Genomic DNA, 12,109 nt, shown 5'->3' with positions numbered 1-12,109 from the left:
TCATCCCAGGTGTCCACCCTATTCCTACCCCCCAGTGTGGGTATGCCGATTTCCAGTGCTCCAGCTAGCTGGTCTTCCTCCCCGGGGCTGGTAAGCAATGTAGACCAGAACATATTTCATCAGATCTCCTCACCTGAGGTGGATATGAATCTGGTTGCCAACCAGGCCAAGGAGTGGAAAATCTGACCAATTTGCAATGTGTTCTTCCCATCCAGTGTCTACCAGGCTCACATAGAAGGGGCTCACAGACAAAGTGAGTTCAACTCCAGTGAGAAACTTGAACCAGGAAAGCTGGCCATGCGTGCACTGTTTCTGAAGTGGACAAGAGAGAGGCCCATGCATTGCCTCTCCTGCAAATGCCTAGTCTCAGAGGAGGAGCTAATGTACCACTTACTCACACATGGCTTGGGGTGCCTGTTTTCCCATGTACTTTCCACAGCATTCAGGTTCTCTTGGAGCACAGCAAAATTAAGCACCTGAGGAGGAAGAAGCTGTTGTTAGATTATCTTAACAGGGGCTTCCAGTTGAGCTTAGATGCTGATGGCAACCTGTTGTTCCCCCATCTTGATTTCATCATCACTCTGCCAAGACAGGAGATTGGAGAACAGGAAGTCCACCTGGCTATCCTCTCAGGCACATATTCCACATCACTGGTGCCCTTGTATGCTAAGATGTGGTCTCAGGTTAATGTTGTAACTCAGCTCAGAAAAGGAGAGCTGACCTGCCCCCTCTGTTTGACAACATTTATGTTAGCCAATGTCTACATGTTACACTTGAGTTAAGGACACCATATTATTCCCACGGCCTGTACAATCCTCAGTTCGCCCACCTTTAGGTGTGTCCGCTGTGGTGGGATCTACCCTGGAAGCTTGACTGTGGAGGCTATCACTCTTCATTTGTTGCATTGTGCACATGCACCCAAAGACAGCTCAGACCTGCAAGTTCGGTCCAGTTTTGTGGAGAACAGTGAACTGCAGTTTTCCAGTGAGGAAAAGGTTACTGATTCTGCCTGTACCTTCTAAAGAAAATGACCAGATGGCCTTCAGGGTGCAGAAGATGAACAGGGATAGGGTAGCTTATGCCAAACAAGCCATTTCCTCCCCATGTGGCTTTTTGATTATGGTGTTTCATCACAGCAATAGAAAGTGTAGTTATGATTCAACCTAAATGCTAGATCTACAGTTTCCTTAACAGTAAAATATAGGTGAAGGGGGTTAGGCTATGAAACTTCAGGTACCATATGCATCACAGATAGGAGTGCTGTGAGGAAATGTTCTGCTAGACCTTGAAGGCTTATTATTCATGTCACAACAAAATACACATTTATGTAGGCCTGAACTTTGAAAAAGCAACCTCTTCTTTCCAGGTTTTTAACTCCTGATGGGTACAAAGCAAGCCAAGTAATGTGGGCTGGACTTCACCTCCACTTACCCTTTGACCAAGTGCTTTTATGCAGCACACAGCCCACATACCTCTACATAATGATCCTAACCATGGAGGCATGATACCAGTTGACATAAGATTTCATGCGGGAGCAATACAGTCCAGTAGCTAAGAAAACAACAATCATGAACTTAGTCCACTGACTTATTTTTTAGTGTTGCCTCATGTGTGACAAGAGGATGATATAGCACTCACTCACATTTTTGCATTATAAGAAACACAAGGGACACCAGGTGGGGGTGTGATATGTGGAATCTAATGGATGTTCAGAAGTTCCAATTATCATACATAGGGCAAGGAATTTGTTCTGAAGCCTCCAGGACAGAGTCCTGGAGAATAGCAGGAAACAGGCATCATGTATAGAATGGATATTGGTCATGCCTAGTACATTCTAAACAGAATTACCCATGGGATTTCAAAGCAAGAAGGGAATCAAGCCAGCACTTATTGAAGGCCCTTTACTGGCAAGCCTTGAAGTAGAGGGTGTTATTTAATCTTCACAAAGAAAGATAAATGAAGCTTGGAGGGATTAGATGACTTCCACGAGATTATTCAGCTAATGAAGAACTCAGACTCTATCATTTTAACATACTTTGTAGATATGGACTGTGTGGGAAGGACACTGAAGTGTTGGGACTCACTATTCCATGGTGATAAGCTCAGAGTAAGAGGTGGGTTGAGGTGCCATCTTACTAAGGAAGCCCTGTCTATTAAAAGTATGTAAGAAGGGAGAAGATACGAGTGTGTGTATTTTGTGTTCACTGATGCTGGAGTTCAGTATTTCATCTACACTGGCTGGCCTAAGATCATTTTGTTTCTTCTCCCCTGTGCTGGGGTTACAGATCCAGGAAACTGTAACCATCTTTTTATGTGGACACCAACAGTCTGAATTCAGCTCTAAATTCAGTCTGAATTCAGTGTGACAAGCAATTTACCTACTTTGCCATCTCCACAGTCCAATTTTATATTCTTTTAATCATATTTTATAGGCATTTTAGTACTCTTGAAAGCAAGACTAGAGAGAAAACTGTGGTAAGCAGTGTCACTTGGCATTATATGGAATCATAATTTCCCTTAAAAGCTAAATCTGTTGCTTAACACTGCTGTGAGAAAAGTGTCTGGATAATGCAGGAAGATTGGAAGGACTGTCAATATCATGGAGACCTCCAAACATCCACAATTTTGAACAGATATTGTCCAGTTATGGTTTTTAAAAATTGAGGATGTAAATGCCAAATGATAACAATTTATTGGAAATACAAGGAAATAATTCTCTCCCTAGACTTACACCTCCTGAATGTTTCTTGTGTGCTTGAAATTTCTTCTAAAATGAAGATCCTAACATACTATCTGGACCTCATGAGTTAGCTGACAACCCATTTTCCATGTTTTTCTTCTTTTTCATGCCTATGAGTAGTTTTGAATTGGGACTTAGGTTGAAAAGTGAAAATCTTTTGGATATTTTCCTAGTATTCTTTCCATTAGATTCTCCTATTACTCTTCTTCCTTAGGATAACTTATCACAGGGAGGGGAGTGAATAATGATAACCAATGTCTTTCTCCCTTATTCTTGATTTTAGATTTGTGCCTTTTAAGATGTTTCCATGTACAAGAGAGAGAATATGCAGGAGGCAACATGAAACAGAGGCTCTGCTGCCAGAGAGGTGGGGTGAATTAGAGATCAGTGTCTGATTGAACGAAGAGGGCATCATGAGATTCTAGGAAAGATAGTGAAGCACAGTGAGCCTCATTTGATATTAAGGCTAAGCATTTTGTGTTTGACCAAAATGCACTCTTAAGGAAGACATCACAGAGGGGAAGCAACTCTACCAGGTGGGAGGGGGCAACTTTACCTTGTCAATGATGTGTATCACTCCATTTGTTGCTGCATTGTCACAGTCCACAATGGATGGCCCCCAATTGTGATATTTTGCAAGTGAAAATTCAATGGGAAAGTGAGTGCTCTTGATTTTTTATTACCTCTCGGTTTTCTGCCTTTTGTGCATCTCTATCCATGTAGCTTTGAGCCATTAAATACTTTAAATTGTGACCCATTAGACATCACAAAATGATTGACAATCATATTCTCCATGAGGGGTATTCTCTGACTGTCAGTCTTTTCCACTCTTGCAGAGGAATTTTCATTTAAAACATGGCTTCTCTGGCAAGAGATCATATCCAAACACCACCTAGGCCCGAATACAAACAGCACCTTTAATCCAGGAGACAGAGGCAAGCAGATCTTAGTTGAAGGCCAAGTAGCAAATAAAGAAAAGCTTAGGTCCAGGTGTGGTGATACATTCATTGTTTAATCCCAAACAATGAAAGGAACTGTAGTTTGTAGACAAAAAGCACCCACTTTTGAAAATGATGTCTAATTGAGTGACAGAAACTTTGATGATTAGAGAAAGATTTGAAAGAAGAGGATACACCCATCTGTCATGAGAAGATAGAAAAGTTCCTTAGAGAAAAGAGAGAGAGAGAAATAGGAGAGGAGAGAGAGAGATGACAGGAGACAGTTTTCCTGAGACAGTGATAGTTTGGTTTCAGAGAGAGAACAAGTTAGACTGAGGTGAAGAAGGAATGAGGCAGATAATGAGAAGAAAAAGCAGAATGCTGGAGTTAGACTGAGGTCAAGCAGAGCAATTCATGGGCTGAGAGAGAAGGCAGATTGAATCAGTCAGCTGTGAGAGGAGTTTGAGCCAGAACAGTTGAGTTGAACCACCCAGCCCAGATCTCAGAAAGAAGAAGGGGGAGCAGACTAAGCAGTAAGTCTCAGAGGTTGACAGCCTTCCATGTCTAGGTTATCAGAAGGAGACACTGAGCCTTCTAGTCAACAATTGAAACAATTGAATAATTTTTCTGTTTACACAGTCTCTTTGATTTTATTAAAAAATGTAGAGGGAATTCACACAAAGCACTATTCAGAGAAGATTCCTTTAGATCAGTAACATGGAAATCAATAAGCCAAGGTGGCATTCTGGAACATCTCCGTCCTTCACTACCCACCCAGGGAATCATTTCTTGCCAATACCTATCTTGGCCTGCGAGAGGCCTTCCGTACCATGAGGATATAAACTCTTATTAGAGCCCTCTCATTTGCGGTACCTTTTACAGAGATCTCTGCAAACTAATAGAGACAGGGACTCTCTACCATTCAAGAGGAACTGAGCTCCATTTTTCTTTTTTTTTTTTTTGGTTTCCTTTTTTCCCTTACTGGGACCTCTGTTTGCAATTTTTTTTTTTTTTTTGATCTAACAGAAGAAGGACATTTGCTTAAACCTGCACAATGTACGAAAGGCCTTGGTATCAAATGTCATCTGTCACATCTTTTGTTAAAATGGGATATTTTATTGTATTAGACACAGGAATGACCTTGAGAAACACTTGTGTTTGATGGTTAAATTCTGTAGGCCCGGATCTTGTTGGATTTATTTGGAGATTTATTTGGAGATTTATTTATTTGTAGGACTTGTAGCATCCCAGGGTAGATCTTAATGTTTTGAAGAAAATTGAAGGTTTGAAATGCCAATGAATTTACAAAGCATATTATATGAGTACACAAAGTCATGCTGTAAATTAAGAAAATTAATAAGGATAATTACCTCTTGTGAGCAGTGTGGTGTTTCACTGCAATTTTATACACTATGCAGTGGTCTAATTAGGAAACTTATGCTCTCTGTCATCTTCATCCTTTATTTCTTCCTGGGATGACAATGTTCAAATCCTCTGTTCCAGCTATTTGTTTGATTTACATAGGAACTCTGGAGATTACATGTGTGACTCCACACAAGTGCTCCCAGAGATCCACTTGCCTCTGTTTTCTCTGGGGCTGAGGTTAAAGTCTTTTTTCACAGTGCCCTATTGTACTTCAAATTTATATTTAAACAATTCAGAAAATAACATGAGTGTCCCTGGAATTTCCAAAGATTTGTAAGATATCCATGAAAACACATGTAGGCTATCACAAGTACCTGCTGTGTAGGCTCAGCTCACTAGATTCTTTTCCCAGTGCTCATAGGCTGAAGGGGAAGCTGGGATGCTCTGAGCCATTGCTGCCTAAGGTGTCATTGTGACAGTAGTTGCTTGCTAGAACCCTCACATATTTGTACCTTGTCAACTCATGGAAAGACTTTAACACCCAACCAATCATAGGCATGAATCCAGACTTACCGTTTGAAGTGGCATGGGAGTCCTTGACAGACTATAGGAAACTGGAAAGAGACAACCAGGTTCTCTGGAGCTCTATACTTCTTGGACATTGCCCTTGCTCTTTCACCATGATACCTTTGTCTGCAGAGTTGGCCCTCACCATAGGCTTGTAGTTTAGCTAACTTACATGACATCCTGTTACTGATGATGGATCCACTGGGAGGTTTGTGTCACTACACACCAGAATGAAGTGTGTGGAATTGAATATGTTCACCCTTTCCAGGTCATGTCAGGAGGAGCTTGCTGGTCTGCATTTTGGATTACTGCTTCAGAGAGCTAATCCTTTTCTTTTTCCTTTTTTTCTTTATTCTTTTTCATATAATATATATTTTAAAGATACCTTTATTTTATGCATATGAGTGATTTGCTTTCAGGCCCACCAGAGAGGGAGTTAGACTGCACTACAGACATCTGGGAGCCACCATGTGGTTGCTGGGAATTGAACTCTGGAAGAGCAGCCCGTGCTCTTAACTACTGAGCCTTCTATAATGCCCAATTCAATATATTTTGTTCATGTTTTCCTGTTCCCTTAACTCCTCCCAGATCCTCCCCTCTTTCTTCCCCACATAACATTATGTTCTTTCTTTCTTAAATACATAGACACACACAAATGAAAATCAAAACAAACAAAAAGGCAGTAAGACAAAAAAATAAAGAGAAAAAAAATCCCACAATACCTGAAATAAAACCATCCAATTAATTTTGTGCTTACCATGATCTCCCAGCCATGAGGCCAGCCCTGGAGTATGGTTAATATACACAGTGACACTCCACTGTATAAAAGTGATTTTCCATTTTGTAATAGCTCTATACTCACCCTGGAACAATCCCCAAGGCACATGCACAAGGGAATAGGAAGAAGTACCTTAAATCTCAGGAATATCAGTTTCTGGGCTGGAGCCCTGAACTTCACAGAAGGTAGAAAGCTAGCCAAGCACCCTCCCTTTTAAGCCCTCTAAATGAGAGCATCTATTTTCTGTTCTTGCCATGGTAACTTCCCCTTGATTTGAGACTATTTCCTCAAACTCTGAGCCAGAATAAACCCTTAAGTTGCTTTTGTCAGACACTTCTTTAATTTCCTGGACAAAAAATGAATAAATATATTGGTGTAGGCTAGTTGTTTTTTGTTGTTGTTGTCATTGTTTTCCTGTCTTTCTATTTCTTCTCTTAAATATGTGTATGTGTGACCATTGTTGTAACTGGGTGATGCTCACACAGGCATCTATTCTCTCTGTGAACATACCTGGAAATTTCCATCACAATAATTCAGAAAGGTACCACTTCCCAAAGAGCTAGATGACAGTGCTCTTATCCCATCTGCCTTGTCCAGGTGAAGTTAGATTCCCAGCAATGAAGTTGCTAGCATGTTCAAGGATGACAGGGTCTGCAGATCTACCACTCTGTAAGTGCCTGGGACTGTGTGGTATCTAAAGAGCCTAGCCATAAGTGTCACAATAAAAAAAAAAATAAATTCATGTCCAGGGATAAATGCAACAGGAAAATCAGCTCTGAAGTCAAACTATAACATTCAAATTTCATGTTCTCGCATATGCAACATTCACACTCACTTTTGCAGTGGGGTTCCTTAGCTGGAATTAATCTTTAAACACCTGTGCCTCACTTTTCACATCTGTCAAAAGTGTAACAACCATCTCAAAAGTGTTCAAAGGGTTAACTGAGCGTTATAGAAAGCACATTGTTTGGTTTACCAGTGGTTCTTCAAATGTGTTTTGCAAACCCTTTGGGGGTCCCATATCAGATACCCTGCCTATCAGACTTACATGACAATTCATAACACTGGGAAATTTACAGTTATAACATGGCTATGAAAGTAATTTTATGGTTCAGGTCACTGCAAAATGTGGAACTATATTAAAGGGGTACTATATTTGGAAGTTTGAGAACCAGTGGTTGAGAGTCAGCTGTTAACAAATTGTCCTGACTCAGAGAAAGGTTGCTTGTGCCATCCTGGTAAAGAATCTTGTCCTTTTTCTGCATCGGATTAAGGAATGTTCACCCTGACAACAGTCATATAACATGGAAGATAAGATAAAGGACACCCACCTTATCAGGGCTGGATTATTGTTCTGTGACAACCAGAAGGGTTTCTCTTTCTGGCCCATGTCTTCAATGGCTTGCTGGGTTGGCACAAGGGCAGTGAGATTTGAGGTGGTAGTCAGCATGGACTTCAAGGAAACATTCGGAGTCACAGGAGGAGAGAAAGTGGCCTGAGTACTGTTAGCTACTTGGTGGACAGACATATATGATATCACAGATGATGGCATCCCATGTGATGTAACTCCAGGCACACTGGGAAGATCCTAGGCTTTCCTTCCCCACTCAACCCAGACCTTGGCTTGATGACTCACTTTCTCTTTTGAGACTCAATCTTTATTTCCTCTTTAATGTGTGGATCTTTATGACAGTGAAGATTTTCCTGATTGGGTCATAGTTGTAAATTATCTGTAAAAAGGCAGACAAAGAGTCTTGTGTGTGTGCATATGTTTGTGAGTGCAAATGTGTACAAAGGACTATGTGATTTCTACTATATCTTTAGAGTAAGAAGGTTGCATAGAATGAAGCCTGTCTCAAACTCAACAATGTCTCATTCATGCCCAGAAAGTTTATTGTTATGTTCAACAATTGGGTAGAAAAATATTCAACCAAAATTAAATAAAAACAACCCATATCCCCTAAAATCTTGGTTTATAGAACTCACTGAAGCCAGATATGTTGGCTTGTACCTGTATTCCCATCACTCAGGGAGTCAGAGGCAGGAGCATCTCTGTGAATTAGGGACCAGACTGGTCTACAAATTGGGTTCAGGACAGCCAAGGCCAGACAGAAAATCCTTGCCTCAGAAGAAAACAACAAAAACAACAACAACAACAACAAAATCCAACAAAGAACTTACTGATTTCTGGTGAATATTCTCCTCGGAATGATGTCCAAGTTTAAATACAAAAGCATTTAAAGAAGGTTGTGGGGAAATATACCCTATCTAACCTGCTACTGGGCTCGCATTGCCAGGGGTGAGACTGGGCATAGCCACAGGGAAGCCAGCATGCCCAGGGAGGAAGGAGTTCCCTGCCTTGCTTTATGGAGAGGGTTGTACTGAGCCTCCACTGTAGAAACAAGTGGTGCTTCAGGGTACAGGGAGCTGTGCTCTGAGTGAATGCTGCCCGAGGAAGACCTATTTTGGCCCATACTAACATAGTAGGACAATCTGTTATGATGTCTGGCTAGGTCAAACATCCCAATCCATTCAGCCCAAGAGGACAGACATCAAGACAATTGGACAGAGTGAGACTGGATTCTTTTAGCTTTGCTTTTGATACAGTGTTTCTGGGTGTAACAGCCCTGGCTATCCTGGACTCCCTCTTTAGAACAGGCTGGCCTTTAACTCATAGAGAACCACCTGCTTCTGCCTCCAGTGGCCAAGTATCAAAGACATGCCACCAAAACCTGCTTGAGATGAAAGATTTTATGTGTTCCTCCAAGGGGTGGAAAGTAAGCTCTACAAATATGTTAGGCAGAGAGCTAAACATATATGCAGTTCCCAGGTCACAACTGTAAGTCCAAATTGTAGTGAATTATGAGGTAAGTCACATTAAACTTTCTGAGAAAGCTATGTGCTTTCTTTAAAATCTATGTGGTGGCTAGTGCTATTCTTATGTATTTGAATTGCCTGGAAATCAGTTACCTGGCCTTTACCTGCAGTTTCCAGCTTGGCTCTCCATGTTAACACTGGTGACCAGACCAAGCCCCACTGACTTTAAAATCAGGGTCTCCAGGGGTGGGATAGATTGTAAAGAGCAGAAAAAGAGGAGAAGCAGCTCCTCAGGTTCCTTCCATCTCCACCCCCAAGATACATTGCCAGTTTTCTATTGCACAAACTCCTTATCTTAAAATAATTTATGTTGCCAGGGCTAGCATACTAAGGATGGGACTCACATTTATCCACTGGTAAAATACAGCTGCTTCTGAGAGAAATGACAATTCCTTATTCATTCATTCCAAGGAGGGTGGGAGAGCAGAAAGAGAACCTAGAAACGTTATCTCAGTCTCTTTCTGGATAGCCAACACCTGCCCTCTTGGCCTGTGCTGTCTACAGAGCTGGCCTCCACAGGCTGATGTGAACCAGCACTCCACCTATGTGAGCCTATACGCAAAAACTGCAGGTGGCCTCCACTGTCAGGGGCCTGAATCTCCTCTAGAGCAGAGGTCCTCATCCTTTCTACTGCCATGACACTTTAATACAGTTCCTCCAGTTGTGGTGTCCTCCCCACAACCAAAAATTATTTTCTTTGCTACTTCATGACTGTAATTTTCCTATGGTAAATAACTGTGCTTTTTGATGGTCTTAGGAGAGTCCCATGCAAGGGTCATTCTACCTCAAAGGGGTTGAGACCCACAGGTTGAGAACTGCTCCTTTACAGGTAGACATGTGCAACCTATTATCACTGCAAAACCGTGTTGTTGTCTACAAAATTGACACTTGGAAACCATAGAACAAAGAAGAATTACAAAGAAAAATGCAAAAGCAGGCTTGATAATGTTTTAAATAAAAAAAATCTGGACCATAGTAATCTTGGGGTGTACAGACCTAGGGGCTACAGTTAAGATATGCTTGTCCAATTGAGGTGAAATCTCGCTTACTAGACACCTAGGCCTTAAGGAGAGTCCTAAAGCAAACAGCCCAAAGTCAGGGCTCATATGGAAGAAGCCCCACACTGGGGCATGGGTCTAACAAGCCTGCACTTGTACTGTGATTTTGCCATAGCCTACAGAAAACATCTGGATCATCACAGTGTCAGGTCTCAAACCCTGGACAAACTGCTAACTGTTGTAGTTGTTAATACATCAAAGCTGAGGTTGGCTAGCCAAGTGCTCCAAGCATCCCTCCATTTCTAGCTGGTGCAGGGTCCTCCTGGCTTGCATATCCTGCCCCTACCCTGAAACCTTCAGCCGAGGGACTAGCCTGCCATTCTGCCAGCTGCTTGTCCCTATATAATCCAGTTATTTTTTCTAGGCTGGTGGTTCTGGCCCTTTTATCTCTTGGTCAGTCTCCTGGCCCAGGCAGCTGCTCTTGGTTTATGACTGTCTCCTCTCTTGTTCTCCATTCTCTTCCCCCCTCAAATGACCCTGCTCAGCTTGGCCATGTTCACTGTGGACTTTCCCAGATGTCTCATCCTCTGGCTCTATTTAACCTTTTATCTACAATAAAACTTCTTCTCTACTATACTTAGAAGCAGTCTTGTCCTTCTTGTTTCTTTTTTCTTTCCTCTCAGTCATCTGGTGTCAAAACCCAGAATTTCTGTAGGCTTACATGTGACAAAGGAGTAAGGTGAAGATCCTCCCTCTTGAGATTAGAGAACTATTCTGTGGGAGAAAGAGATGGAGAGGTAGTGACAGTTGGGCATGACCCATACTACACAGATAAGATACTCTATGTTTGTGATTAAATGTTGTGCCTGGCACATGGACAGACACCAACTCTGAGACAAGTAAGTGTTCATGGCCTCTGGTTACTGACCTGTGGAATGAGGATCATAATAGCACTAAACCCAGACAACTGTGGTGAGATTTAAATGAGATGCTACTTCATAAAGGACCTAGAAAGAACCTGCTATACAGAAGGCATTTGCATGTGCATATGAGCACACATGCATGTGAACACACCTCAATCAGGATGAGCACATACACACACACACAAGCACACATACAAACACACACACACACACACACACACACACACACACCTCATTCAACATGAGTAAATCCAGGATGTTCTGGGTAACCGATAGGAGTCCATGGAACCTGAAGGGGAGCTCTGACAGCTATTCCATAGAGCCCAGCATAGGGAGATCAGTTGCTCACTTGAGAAGTCTGAGATAACTTGGGAAACAAAAGCTTTTCAGGACTGCTCTGTGTGTAGAAATTGCCCAATAAATTCTGCTGCACCCTGGAAAAGGTGGAACCCAGCAAACATGTAAGGACCTGCAAACGCCAGCTGTGTTCATATAAAATCTGAAAAATAGGCTACTGTTCCAAAGTGGTGGAGTGGGCTTAGAATGTTCTGAGAATGTTCTTTATGAAATGGGACACTGTGGGCCTTGAGGGATGGCAAGAGAGCTGGGGAAGGCATTCAAATTGAGGAAAAATATCACAAGAGAAAAACAGAGGTAAAGAAGAAGCCTGTCTAGTTGGAGAAACGATGTTGAGGATGGATTCTGAAGGTCTAACACACCCCAGTTGGGTCTGATATCACACTATTCAGGTGATGTAAGAAGAGTAAGACCATCCATTGTATGAATTTTCACTGTAACAGTGACACCTGCTATGTGAGCTTTATAAGGCAAGTGTGTATATTTATATCTTCTGTATCCCTTCAGGTCATTCAACATTTGTTTGCAGGAGAGGAACTAGACATTGGCTCTACATATTGATCAAT

Source organism: Meriones unguiculatus, assembly GCF_030254825.1.
Source record: "Meriones unguiculatus strain TT.TT164.6M chromosome Y unlocalized genomic scaffold, Bangor_MerUng_6.1 ChrY_unordered_Scaffold_32, whole genome shotgun sequence".
In the NCBI taxonomy this organism is placed as follows: Eukaryota; Metazoa; Chordata; class Mammalia; order Rodentia; family Muridae; genus Meriones; species Meriones unguiculatus.
Note: the sequence above shows the minus strand (reverse complement) of the source record.